A 15,540-nucleotide genomic window follows, 5' to 3' on the forward strand; every position below is an offset into this window, starting at 1 on the left:
TTGTTGTAGGGTCTCTTTTTTTACTCTCTCTTACCTCTTACCCTGTGTTTTCACTTCCCTCTAGATCTATCACTTCTCTTTGTTTCCATATGCATCTTTTTTCACTGCCTCCTTCAGGCTCTGAGGATGAAATCTAATAACAAACTCCCACATACCAAAGCAAAGAGCTGATGGGAGAGAGGGAGTTCACATGCACTGATGGGAGAAGCTGTTTTTTGGGATTGCACATTGCTTTCAGATATATATTGTGGTTATTAAATAAAGAGATGTGCATTCATGTATTTATGAATTATACAAGTATAACAAGTTTTCTTCATTACAATCGACTTACAATATTATTTTTTAATAGCCACAACTCCCATCCCAACTCCTATAATAACAAATGATAGTACTGCATTTATAATCCTTTAGTTCATGAACTTTTTATCAACAAAACATTTACGTATATTAACTACTTACTAACTGAGACTAAGGTCATGCAGGGACATATCAGACTGATCAGTAGCAGTCAGATATTTCCCGGCATGACCGAACGGTCGAGGTAAGTAAGTTGTTTATTATATGGCATTTTTAGCTCCTTTCATTTCGTAAATGAAAAGAAATGGTAATTGTAAATAGATTACATGCCGTTTTTTCAGCTCTTAAGTCTTCTCACGACAGTTTGTTTCAGGCGTTGCCTAGCAACCAATTACTTGATAACTTCAAGTTACAATGATAAATAGAAAACGGACAACATGGCTCAGCTAATTTACAGTTAAGTAACAACACAAGTGATTCAAACTATAGTTTCTAGTCTTCATCATCACTTTCAATAGCACATTTTCCCTGCTTCTGAATTTCCTCATGGCTTATGATGTCTATCAATATCGCACATTTTTAAGATGGCGTCAGAGGGCAATAATAATCCATATCAGACTGGCAGACCGGCAAGGAGGTCAATGCAGGGCTGGCATGACCCATTCGCCAATCAGAGCGCTTGTACTGTCGTTGCCATATAATACATCTCTCTTTTATATCTATTTCCTATACAGTGAACCTTCAGTGAGGCTCCAAACATATGCAAATTTGTCTTAGCATATAGCCCACCTTTCGTCTTTATGGCAGTGCTTCTAAGTGACCATAAGGACATTGAAATAACAGCTGTATGCCTTTCCAGATATGTAGCCTATGTTTGAACCTTGCTGAGGGTTCACAGTACTGTCTAGATCCCACCTTGACAGTCACTCTCAATCACTTGTGCTGGATACCCACTGGGGAAGAATGGGAAAACGAAACTGGTTGGTCTTTCTATATATCCCTGCATTTCATGGGTGCTTTTGATATAAATATAATGTAATCCACATGTTTAATGAACATGGAAACAATTTATTAGCCGATTTGTTAAATAATTTGAAGCTGTTTCTTCCTTATTTTTCCATTATTGAATGACTTCAAAGCAACTCCTTATTTATAAACAAATCAGTTACTAATTGTTAACTAATTAACTTGATTTGTTTTTTAAGATTCAGTAATGGTTTAGAAATCAGAATCACATCAAATTTATTTAAGAAATGGTCACATAACATTTGTTAACCAACATATAAAAATGTTGATAATTAGTTCATCATGAACTGAAAGGTTATAAATGCTTTTCTACGGATCGTTATTATATAAGTTTTTCTCATACAGCATGATACCTAACCAGCATATATCACAGACCACTAGTTCTTTCTCGCAATTTCTTCCTTTTTTATTGCAATCATGACAATAAAGCTTGAAATGCAGAGGTCAAAGAGGCATAATTTCCAATAGTGAAGAGTGATTTCAATTTGAGGTTAGTCTGTGATGTCCTGCAGGCCCTTTGTATATTCCTGTCCTGTGTTTTGTTAGTCACCCAGTTCTGCAGAATGACTATGAATTTCTGCCTCTGTGATACCTGAAAATGCACACAGGTGCTGCATCAGCACCACTGGGGTTGTTAGACCTTCTGTTTGTGATGTTTGATTGCAGAAAGCCAAATGTGCAGCCCTCAGTCGGCACCAGTATTTCTGCAGGATGTCTAGTAAACGCCACCGCTGTGTAGCCACACAACATGGGCTTAAATGGAGTCCTAAATCAATACAGAACAAGGACGTACATTTCCTTTAGAGACAAATAAAGCAGTGAATCTTTACTAATCAGGTGTTAGTATGGATTTTCATAAATATCAATATATATATATGAAACACATGTTGTGTTATTCATCAGTAACTCAGTGAACATTTCATAAACATTAGGCTCTAGGAGTAGTGTGTGTGTATCTGCAAAGCCCCTGTGTGGGTGTATGCCAAGGGGAGAATGCCAGAGAGATGGGTAGCGAGGGAGATGAACATGATACATGTATCACACTTAACTTGGGGAGGGGGGGAGTTCTCATCCCCACCCCACCCCACCCCCAGTAGCCAGCCATCATTTTTCCTGTTCAACCTCACACAGACAGCCCAGAAGTGGAGGGTTACGTTGATGGCACAAGGGAATGACATGAACTGCAACACTAACTCAGCCCCAGGGCATTAATGGATCCAATGTGATTTTAAGTTATTTTATGATCCGCCATAACATGAGGTTACAAATACATCTGTACTTGGAGGTGCCACACTAGGGAGTCATTCTGCTACGTCTGCCCATCATATCCACTGAATCCCAGCCTAATTGATTTCCTTGTATTTCATTTGCCAAGCCATTTCATTTCTGCCATAATTGTCTCAATGTCAGAGAAAGTTTGTTTAACAAGCATCAGCCTGTTAATTACTGACAAATCTACGCTTGCAATTGCTTCACAGGTTTTGAAACTGCACTTATTGCAAAGAAGTCATCCGCCCACACTCCACACTCTCCGGCATATATTAAAATATTCCCCATGTTTGCTTTTTAAAAGACTTCAAACTACCAAGAGCTCCCACCCGGTGTCTCTTATGACTGATCCTAGACACCTAAAGAAGAGAAAGCCCGGTGGCAGTATTAAATTAAGAGCCTAACAGCCATTTCAGTGAAATATAAGGAAAGTCTCAACCACCAACCTCTCCATTACTCTCAGTCAGTGTTGATGCTGTGATCCTCATTGGCATGTGTGCTGGCGCATGGTGGCCCTTAAAAACACCTCACCACAACAAGCGTTGTGATTTCCATGCACAACCACGAACAGAGCTTCGAGCTACCTGCCATATGAAGCGTGAAAAACCCACCACACACTCTTAGAAGGTTGATCATGTTTCTCCTTCTGTAGTCTCTGTCACAACGGAGTTAATACAAGCCGGCAAGATCCATGAGTTTGTTTACTCTGAGGGTAGCTCCGTTTTTACAGCCGCGCTAATTAAATCATGGCTGATTTTCAATTTATGTATTCTGTGTCTGAATTATTCACTCCGCAGTTTGTATATTATTGCTTCCTCTCTAGATGTGTGTGAACTTGGGAAACCAACGTTATGAGGCACTGAGTCCCTGCATACACATAGACAGACACACACACACACACACACACACACACAAACACACACCAGACGCCATGTTTTATTAAGGCGGATTCTTCTTATTAAAAAGCAGTAAGCTCAGTCTGCTGAACCAGTGCTTTTGTATTCGAAGGAACCACCCTGCTACTCCTAACGTGCTACACCTAACGTGCTACACCTCCATGTAATAGTTTAACTAGTAGTGTATTGACCAGAGCTGTGCGAGTATGTAACTCCTTGTTTAGTGTTGCTGAAGAAGTGTTCCAGTTCAGTGAGAGCACAGGGAGAGTGGCTGACTGTGGCACGGACACAGCCCTGATGCGGCACGCATCCGGCCCATCCTATCTGGGAGGTAAAAGCCGAGCAGATCTGGAATAGCAGTGCAAGGATTTTTTTTTTTTGCAGATGCAGATGATGTAGAAAAACTCAATTTTGCCACAAAAGTGTTCATTCAAAGTAGCACTACACCAGAGTTGGTTCAAGACCACTGCTCACCGCCAGCTGCTACCTCTAGAAAGATGTTTAAATTGCCATTCACCCACCACCTCACCTCCACCAAAGCGCCACCTGTGAGAATACACTTTTATGTTCTGAAAGGATAGGACGATATAGATTCACCCACTCATTGTACTACACTTGAAAGCAGATCATATCTATGGAGTAAGGAAGCTGTCAGAATGTTCGTGTGTATAAAATAGATATACGTGCATATTTTTTAAAGTTGAGCAGAAAATACACATTTGTAAACTCTTACAAACACAAAATGGAACTTCACGATTACGATTTCTTCATTACGAATACGAAGTCACGAATTAAAACACGAAATACAACTTCACGATTACGGTTTCACAAATTACAAACACAAAATGCAACTCCACAAGTTACGGTGCAAACCCATGCCACCGTTGTGAGCGACTTCCATCGCTTTGAGTGGGCGTGGTGTAGCGTGTGGAAATAGCATACAGTCCAACTGTCAAAGACGACACCAAACAATCTCATTGGCTGCTGCCGGGAAATATCGCTCCTCATTTGCATAAGTTTCAACATGTTCGAATTTTCAACGGACGCGTCGCTCAGATCGCTAATTTACGTCACAATGGATTGGCTCCCATTGAAATGCATTGGGTTTAGAGATCGCGTCGCTCACAACGGTGGCATGGGTTTGCACCGTTACGGTTCACAAACGTGACTAAACTGTCAGAAATACGTCACCACTTTCATACGTCACCACAGACATTATTATTGAGCAGAGGATACATCGATCACACAGACTGCGCATGCGTTCAAGTTCCCAACCGAAGCCAAGAGAAACCATAGTAGTTTTAACAACACGATCGTGACCGGGGTGATAAAAACATGAAATTTGGCACACAGTTAGCTTTTACCCTATCAAATGATATTAGAAGGGGTGCCCCCCCCCCCCATTGCAACTTTCAAACGCTATTTTGCCTTGTAAGACTGCAATTATTTCACATAAACAACGATCGCAGCAAATAGACTGTGTTACCGTCACACACCTGTATAAACTCAGTCCCAACACAGAACAACGACATGCAATAAGAACAGTAAGGAACAGGTACATCGTTAATGCATCATCACATATAGAAAAGTATATGCACCCGCCGCACGGCATTATGGGGCGACTATGCCGGCATGTTACAGTACGTATTATCATTATTTGTTAAATGTAGCTTTGTGGCGAAATGTATTTCCTCGCTTCAATGTCGTTAAAAGAATACGTTACTTTGCGCATAGGCCTATGTGATATTGTTGGAGGAAGTTTGATTTGTAATTAGTTTCAGTAGACGAGGACCTGTCGAGCGGCTGTTCCCATAAATCCATGTACATGTTCGTCCTTCACAATAATGTTTGATAACCCCCTGAAGAAGTTGTATTAATGTTTTCCCAAGTGTTGTCTATCTGCTCATTATACACTGTTTCTCCAAAATCAGTTTGATCTCTGAAATACTGTGTTCATTAGTGTTTTCATGATAACATATTGTAGCAACCCTTAATGTGTATTGTACATCATAAGTCCAGTACCCTTGACCTTGCGGGATTTTAGTATCAGTAATTTAACGGCGGTGAAGAAGTATATCGATAGGTTGTGACATCCCGCCCATATAGTCATACATGCCGGCGGCGTTAATCCTTTTCAGAGGAAACACACACATTTGCACCGAATACCTTCCTAAGCTAGCATGATTTAATAACACCAATGATGAACATAGCCCTCCGTTTCCGAGTTTTGGCTCATTTTACCTCAATGATAGATTTTTTATTTTTATGTAAAAATTTTGGAGATATAGAAGGAGCGCCAACTTATGCGTCCGGGTAAAAATATATATATAGTTGTTTTTTTTCCGGGCGCATTATTTGGCGCTCCCTCTCTAGATGGCGCTCTAGGCGGCCGCCTAACCCGCCTGTAGGAAAGGCCGCCCCTGGGTGTACATGTACTTTCAATGAAATATGTATATACCAAGTGCTTTATCTGAACTGTCCTGAGTAGCGCATGCAAACAAAAACGAACAACACATATAACACACTTTATTTCAGTGCACACATTATAACTGAAAATATCAACTAAAGGTTTAGAATAGTTTTTCGTTGAATTGGTCTAATTCCATAAACGCTCTATATACTGTATATGTGTGTGTGTGTGTGTGTGTGTGTGTGGGGGGGGGTGTGTGTGTGTGTGTGTGTGTGTTTGTGTGTGTGTGTGTGTGTGTGTGTGTGTGTGTGTGTGTGTGTGTGTGTGTGTGTGTGTGTGTGTATGTGTGTATGTGTGTGTAAATACATATTTGAGGTTTGAACATTACCACCTCGGTTGGCACAGAGTTTAGAAATAATCATTCATATCATTAATGCGGTCATACTTTCAAAAAACTCACTGTAACTGCACTGTATTGTTTTAAGAAGACATATGGTATACAATTCTTATATATTAATCAACAGGAACTCATAGATCTGGGCCTGTAAATCTGGGCCTGTAAACTAAAATGTACAGCTGAGAGGATTCCTAACTCACTAAAACCAACGGTTTCTGTCATTCCATGTTAGAATATTTTGGAATGCAGAAACTGAATTACTGTAACAGACACCATCTAAATTACGAGGGACTGATTATAGAGATTGTAAAGGATGCAATAACCAACCAAAACAACCCACTTAGTGCCAAAATTGAATTGAACATAATGTATTATTGTAAATTTTAACTAGCTTCTGTCTAAACAGCTGTGGCTTCATACAGATACATTTTGAAAAACTGTGTGAATGCTCTGTCTGTATTCTGAGTCTGAGTACTCTATTATTATCGCATGTGTAGCTTGGCATATATATTTCTTTCATTATTATATCAATCTTTGCAGTAGGATATGAAGTGCCTGCCTGCTCACCAGCGCAGGCCTGTTACTCATCAACCAATCACTGAGGTCATTGAAAGCCAGCTTGAGACTTGACATCGGCCGTAGCAATGGAAGAATGGAGTCTTTCTCCAGATTTAAGAGTTCCATTTTTCTTTAGTAAAAGTTTCAAAAGCTTTTTGAATGGAATTTAGGAGGACACATTTAGTTAAAACCTTTAAGTCATCTTAGCGGTAAGATAAAATGCTATGTGAAATCTTTGTGTTATCTTTATCATTATGTTTCTTTTTTATGTGAGGTGGACGTTATACAAGCTCAGGACTATAGCATAGATTGGGGGATTATTACACGTACAGACACACGTACAGACACACTTTAATGTTTTTAAAGCTCCTTTCAAGCATTGAGTTAAAAAAAGGTGACAGCTCTGCAGAGACAGCTGTCATCAGGCCTTGCAGAAAAACACAAGGTCAAGACGAAGAAGTCAATAGCGAGGCTGATGGACAATGTACAAGACAGTGCAGCTTCTGTAACCAGTTGGGAAAGTTCTCCTTGGCCTGTGGCACTTGAGATGAATAATGCACCGTGTCCAGCCACCAAAACTAGCGAGGAAGAAAATACACTGTTTCATCTACCTCGTTTCAAAGATGCTGCAAATGCTCCCTATGATAAATTGTATTTTGTGATGTATAATTCATCGATTTCTAGCAGTTTATAATGCATTCATATACACCCACAAGTCAAACAAAAATGAGCATGCATAGCAAGCCACACTTAAACCATAAGGATGGAAACGATATTGTATACATACAACGTCATTAGAATAATATTAACATGTCTGGAGGGGAGTCTCGGGCCATATTGAAGGCTTTTTGTTCTTTCAGTCTTGCGCACATATGCTGAGCTGGGGCTCCAGCACAGTCTCTTGGCATGTTTTTCTTCACAGTGCTTAAGTATGTGTTTTGTTTAGCTTAACCCTATATGTGATTTCCCTGTAACAAGACGATAACAGTACTTATATGTACCTTTCACAGTGACTGGTTCATTTCTTGACCGACCATCCATGTCTGGTCAGTTTCTGATATTTGCTGAAGGTGTTAGCGGTGTTCGTGTTCGGGCAGGAGGCACACAATTGTAACATATGAATAGTTATTCCAGCGCTGCTCCACTGGGGGATCTGATGCACATTCGTTCGCATTCGTTTCATCGTCCTCGGCCTTGGCTTCAGCCCTGCCCTTGGGCCATCAGGCCTTTACAAACACAGTCTTCACACTCCGCTCACATTAATTTGATATGTCAAATGAACTTTCACACACACACACACACAGGTGAATTTATTTCTGCTCGCATACCCTGCTGCCATGTGCATGTTGACTCAATAAGGAATCTGCTGCAAGATTTAATTTGCGAGCTCATGATTCTGTAATGACCATGCCCACATGGCATCAACAGGTTCATGGACAGTACTTCTTGTTATTTCTCGCCATCTTGTCTCTGTCTCCTAGAACCTTATTAAAAAGATTAATTCACTGTATAATCATATGACTCTGTGACATATTAAGCATACGGTATTAAAATGACATGGCATAATGACATACAATGAGATATTAAAAAAGTCTTTGCCACTGCGCTTTTTTAAACTTTGTTCTATGCTATTAGCTGTTGTTTCAAATGGCTGGACAAAAGGCCATATAATTCAATTTTATGTTTAATTTGTGAAACCATGTTTCCAATTGAAAGGTCACTGTGCAAGAATCAGCTCAATGCATATTCCATTTTGTCTAAGGGCTGTTATAAGGGCATCTATGTAATGGTCTGTGATTGATTTCATTGACTTCAACGTATTCCTTTGTAGCTTGAAGGGATTTGAGGAAACCATCTAAACAAAGTCAAGTAAAAATACGATACAAACCCAATGAAGCCCAGCCCTAAATGGATAAAACCATGACTCTTTATTTAATTGGATGCTTCATCTCAGAAGCATCTATGCAGAGGTTGACTTATATAACATATATGTGATAGTTCTGTGGAGACTGATTCTGATGAGTTTTCACTCATGCATGTTTATGTGTCTGAGAGGGATGGGGTAAATGATGCGGATATGAGTTGTGAGGTTAATCAACCTTTCTGATATAGGTGATGCCATACAACTGAATTCAGTGATTTGAATTCTGCTGGAACAAAAAATGTGATGGACCTGCAAAATAGCTATTCAACTGTTATTTTTTATCATTTGTATCTGTAACATATATGAGCCATTCTACCAAATTTGTGTAATATGCAGTCCCTCAACAATAAAAACTATTTACAAAACAATTAGGTATTTAGGCATAGATATTTAATTAGAAAATGTTATGGTCTATATAAACCCAATGCATTACATGAGATAGTGATAAGCTAAATATATACAAAATCATCATTTATAGGGTACTTTCTATTGGGAAGTAGCTGTCCCCAACCCTGACATCTAAATTTCAATGCCTTTAAATAACACTTTTCAATTTTTTTAGATTTTTTTCAATGATTTAATTTCAAAGATCTTTATGATTGGGTTGAAACAGAACTTGGAATATTTAGATTTATTGTGGGTTTAATTTTTAAATCAATTTACTATACTCAAAAAATCATGTCCCTAGTTTTCATGTCACTACCGAAACACAAGAGTTTTAGTCCATTGGCTGAGCCTGTGTTTTAGCCACCACCCTGCATTTTTGACCATGCAGTGACACTGCATCCCTGTCCCTCATGGTTGAATGGTAAGTAGCTAAATCCCATAGTTTTTATATAAATGTGTTCCAAAGTCTGAAAATCGACGTGTAACCTTAAGAATTGTCACTACCGAAACGCATGTTTTCTTCAATTAAGTAAACCTTTTGGGGTTTCATGGAAAATCTTATGTTTGTATGTGTGTTCACCTCTTCAAAGATGTGTTTGCAAGCCGTGTGCTTGCTAGAATTCTTTATTTATGCTTAAAGTTAGCTAGAATTGTCACTACCGAAACGGTCACTACCGAAACATATGGTAGTGACCAGATGATTTCGGTAGTGACAAAATGAAATGGTAAGTAGTTCAATCCCATCATTTTTAAATAAATGTGTTGTGTGGACTAAAGGGCGGCCCAGAGCACCTTTTGGATGATTTTGGGAGAGAAATGAACATCCATCCAACAGTGCAGTCACTACCGAAACAGTGCAGTCACTACCGAAACAAATAAATTGAACTTGAAAATTTGGTAAAAAATCAATTTCTATGGATTTCATTGTGAAAACCTTCAAGAAATATTTGTAAAAATACTCTTCAGAGAAGGGAAGGAAACACAATCTGAACAGGTCAATAATAATACTTTTTTACTATAGTAAATGTGATGTTTCGGTAGTGACAATTTTTGGAAGAGGAAAAACATTCCAACACATTCTGAAAATACCATATAAAACTTGACTGTTCTTTTACTAAATATGTGTACTTTAGATATGGTACAATATACATAGGGACAAAGTTTTGGGAATAAACCATAAAAAAATTCAAAATGTATCCGACATGACTTTGCATCAATTCGGTAGAGTGGCCCATATTGATGTTTCCTGCTCTGATTGGTTGTTGCATGGTGGTTATTGTGTGAGCATATAAATGCTCATATGGGGGACTGATGGAACCGGAAATATTGATATACTGTTGTTGTAGAATACATGAACTTAGTGTAGCATTATTTTGTATCTGAAACTCATTCTTGGATGTGTTTTCTGTCTGTCTCACTGAGTCCTGAACAAATGGCATGTGAACCGCCCCTAGATAGATGTGAACCTGCTTGTAGCCAGGATGGCCTCGACGCGATGCAGAATGAAATGGAGGCAGTGTCTCGGATGTTTTGTGGCAATGGCAAATGTTTGATATCCTTTCCAAGTAGGCAAAACAAATAGAAAACAAAAACTCCAAACCATAACTCTCAATAAATGAATAAGCCCTAAACAATTCAGCTCCAAATTAAACAAGTAACTATCAATCATAAGAAGTTAAGTTAACAATTTGTCGCACTCCAAACTAAACAATTCACCTTCGTCGTCTACAGGGGTGGGAAGTTGTTCCCCTCAGACTCTCGTTCCTAAGACATGTTCTGCGGCGGTCTCTTATTACCCCTGCCTAAACCATTGCACAATCGCAGCTCAATCAATAAAAACAACAATCTTCCGACTCATCAATAAATACTTTTGCCTCTAGTGATACCGACAGGTTCACCCAAAGAAAGTCATGATATCTAATTAATACATAGCGCTCTTAATCATCACACTACATCACATTACACACCCCTCTCATCCCATCAACTTGGCGTGGGCTCGTCTGACGTTCCATGCCACACAGTTTAAAGGTCCTTCCCGACTTTCAATCGGGTCGTTTCCTCCGCTCTGCCTTTGGAACTCACTCTGAACCCGCACGGCAAGTACTCCGCCACTGTACAGCCTTGTCCAACATTTGTATGCGTTGAAGGGAAGGCCATTCAGTCTCGGAATGTTCGGTGAGTGTATCTTTACCGATGCGGCCCTGATCGCGGTGAAATATGCGGTTAGTGTTTGTGTGCAAATAAAACATGTGCTTGTACTCCGCGCTGTCCATTGTGTTTGTTTCAGCCGAGGGATGTATTTCCATATTGGTAACGGGCAGCCGCACCTTTACACTGCTATCACCCTTTGTACCCTGTTATCACCCCCCTCCCCCCCATAGGTGAACCCCTCACCCAACTGTCTCCCCCATCCTTTCACTTATAGGGTGTGGCCAACCTCTTCCCTATTGAATTCTACCTCGCTGCATGGTATAAATACCATAAATACCATACCACCATAGTCTAGAAACAGGTAGGCCTTTCTCTGAGCACCAGTTGAGAGGGGGTCTCCACGCCGAAATAAACTCCAAAAACCTGACTACGTCCTCCGGTCCCTTATTCAACTTTGGCGTGTTTATTTAGATTCTATCTCATGGTACTGAATTAGTCTAAATGCAGGCTCACTGAAGAGTCCCTTAACACGCGCTGCCAGAGAGGTGTGGCCATCTACACCCAGATGAAAGGCAAATGTGTGTTTACAAATAGCTCTCCTCAGGATCACTAAGAGAAAAACGAAATCCCGACAACAAACAGTGCAAGCCTACCCTATTGCAACCCAAGGGTGAAATTGCCTATTCATAATTTCCATTACGCCAAGGCCATGAAAAATGTTTTTTTTTTTTATCATTTGAGAAAAGAGAGAATGCCTTTTCTTACCGTGTTTTGATGATTTGGTATGTAATGAAGCGTCTTTGAGACTTTTTTTCTACCCTAGTTCTATCACTGTAAAAACAGTTCAAAAGGTTCTGAATATCAACATCAACCTTAGTCCGATATGATCTCGATTCTGTGACATTCCTCCCAGTAAGGTGGGTGTACTAGAACCAACTTAATAGAACAGGAGTTTGTCTCAGAAAAAAGTGTTTTTGATAAACAAGCCTAACTTTGAATCCACTGTACACAAGCAACTCAGAAATCCTACAACAAATACAAATACAGAAGTTTATCTTGTGGCAGTATTCTTTTTTTCCCAAGTAATGTGTTTTATTGCATGTGTGCTGGCATTTGTGTTTTTGTTTGTGCATGTAATGACTAGAATTTATGTGACCTCATTAATTGTCTGGATTGAGTACCCTACAGTAAAACCAGTCATTACCACTCAACCTCTCACAAGCTGCTGTATCATTAAAAGCTTGACTACTGGCATACGTGTGTGTGTGTGTGTGTGTGTGTGTGTGTGTGTGTGTGTGTGTGTGTGTGTGTGTGTGTGTGTGTGTGTGTGTGTGTGTGTGTGTGTGTGTGTGTTGTGTGTGTGTGTGTGTGTAGGAGGGGTGCTTTGAGGGGTTATGTTATGTTTTGGGCAATTAATATGGATATTGATAAACACACCTTCTTCATGATCCTTGTAGGGACACTTAAATGGCCCCCATGAAACATTGTTTGTCAGGTAGGACATACTTGTGTTACATAAACCCTTTAGCAAGCACTTGAATCAGGCCCTGGAGCTTCCCTGTAACAGCTGCCTGCAGGTTAATGTCTTGAGTCTGTTGTGTATTAAATGTCAGAGATGAAGTCTGCTCATTTTACTGCTGATTCATCAGATGGAATATTTTGAACAATGTGTGCAAACTTCAGTTTAGAATTAGTGAGTGTGTGTGTGTGTGTGTGTGTGCGCGCGCCTGTGTGTGTGCCCTCATATGTTCACATGAGTTACCATTCTATTATTTATTTTACTGGCATTATTTACAGTTTGGGTTATGCATACACAGTCAAATTTGTCATTGGCTCTTGCTTGGCTTGTATGAGTGGAGTTAAGTGACCAGCCAGGAGCAGTTTAGCATTAATGTTTCAGAGCTTGTCCCAGTCCTATAAATCTGTTGGCATTATCTTTCCGGAGAGGACCATGCAATGATCGCTACCTCAGCCTAGTCTTATTCAGTTTTGCCCAGAAAGGGACCTTTCAATTCTTTCAAAGAAAAAGTAAAGTTAGGTATTTGTATCTGTCCGCTGTTCATAGTTTTTCTCAGTTCTATTAGCCTCTGCTCAGGGATGACTGTCAAAAACTGCAACAGATGCAAGTTTCTCCCTCCTACATCAAAATGGCACATGGATCAAAGACCTGATTTTTAAATTCTGACTGAAGCTTGAGAAAATGACCTAATCCATCTATATTTGCAGGGTGTCTTGGTTTAAGGGAATCAGTAAGTCTGAGTGGAGTCTGGCCTGATGGGATGTGATCTACACACTGGGAGGACTCCCAAAGGCTTTCCCATTTCATTGCTGTGGGCTTAGAAACCCTTCCGTCCGGAGCACGTGGGAGTATAAGAGAAAGACGTATACTTCAGTCTCTTTTCCCCCATCGCCCCCCTCCCTTCTCCTCTTGCCCCTCGGTGCACCTCCCAGCTGTGGCGCTCTGGGGGCTAAAGTGCCCTGGCGCCGTGAACGTCAGCTTCACGATCTGCCGCGCTGCTCTGAGACCCATAATTCCTTGGCCTTAAAAGGGGACCGGGGACTCGTTGACTGGGAATGGTTTAATAATTTAGTATGGCCTTAAACTAATCTATTTTGAGCACCCAGATGGTATTTTTATTGGCCAAACGCTTGGATAATTGAATGGAATCGTTTACTCACCACCGGCAAATGATGCCGCATCCCGCGTCGGGTTAACCTTGGTGAAGGTATCGGCTGAACTTCAGAGAATGCGGCTCCCTGGAAATGTAATTATCTAAAATTGAGCAGTGTAAAACTGTGACTGTAAAGCGATTCTGAATGGTCCTTAATGAATGGAGAATGTGTGCATAAGTGCCTAAAGGTGCAGTCACATATGCAGGGGTTAGTGTATTTCGACAGCAATATTTCAAAGTCTCAGGATGTTGTCTGGCTCTTTGCCCTTTGTGCTTGGTTGATTTCTTTGATTTGTAGTACACAGGAAAAAATGAACATATACCACATTTCAGACAAATGAAGGACGTTTGCAAGAATGTTCCCAACCGTGGCTCTTCTTATATGCTTGTCAGTAGATTTGTTTTTCTGGTCTGCTTAAATTTGTCCTGAGCAAAACCAAATATGAACAAATAGAAGCAAACAGACTAATAGGTGAGAAAGCATCCTGAATGTTGGAAAATAAACACATACATTTGTATGTGGTGTGGTAGGTAGGTGTTTTCAGGATATGCACATTGATATTTCCCTGTCTGTTTATACAAGTTGTTGGCTAGGCACATAGTGATTTTATTTTATTGATTTGTCTGTTGTCAGTGTCAGTGTTATAATAAAAATAATAATAATTTCTTCATATTGTTGTTATTATTATTATATCCCAAATCTGAATCATGCAGACAGTGTAATCTGGCCCTCGTTAGCTAGTTGAATTATAGATGAGATCGATCATCCGGATGTGACTGGTAGCAAGTTACAGTGGCCCCATGTGGCCACTGTCCTGATATCAAGGGGGATGTACAAAGACACACTGTAGTTCAGAAAAGATTTTGACAGACATACTTGGTATTTCCTCAAACACCTTCATGCTGTTAAAATAAAGTACTTGTCCTCCTCTAAATAGCCGGCCATCAAGACCGCCACCATAGTTGTCTGAGGCAATGTTTGAGAGAACAGAAAATATGTAGTATGAAAAATATGCCTCTTTCCTAAGAAGACAGTTACAAAGTACTGGAAGCTCTAAATTTCCATCGGCCACAATGTGATGCTAGCTCCTGAGACTCAGGTGGTACACCTTGTGACAGAGATGTCTACCTGAGAGTGGCGTCTGGAGCAGGGACCCCCTCCGATACTACCATCAGACTCCTGTGAGCTCAGTCGCCTGCTCCTTCGGAGGACTTCTTATCATCTGCAGATCAAAGGTCCCGGGGGAGCACATGATGGTGCACTACCCATCCCAACCTTCATCCTCATCTTCATCTTCATTGGCTCTGCTGTGCGTTCAGCAGGGCCCTGGCACCTTCTGGCCCCGACATCCCTGTCAGCCACTCTGTACCCTTCCTCCTGGTGATGAAAGGTACCTGTCCATCACACACATGTGCACACATGTGTAGTGATCCAGCAGAACATGAAATAGAATGAGAGATTTCTCAGGGACAGGTGGACAGCATGCCCCCCCCCCCCCCCCCCCCCCCAGCTTCCAGTAAATGTAACCAGTGGGGATTAAAAGGGAACCTGA

Source organism: Sprattus sprattus, assembly GCF_963457725.1.
Source record: "Sprattus sprattus genome assembly, chromosome: 16".
NCBI classification, from domain to species: domain Eukaryota; kingdom Metazoa; phylum Chordata; class Actinopteri; order Clupeiformes; family Clupeidae; genus Sprattus; species Sprattus sprattus.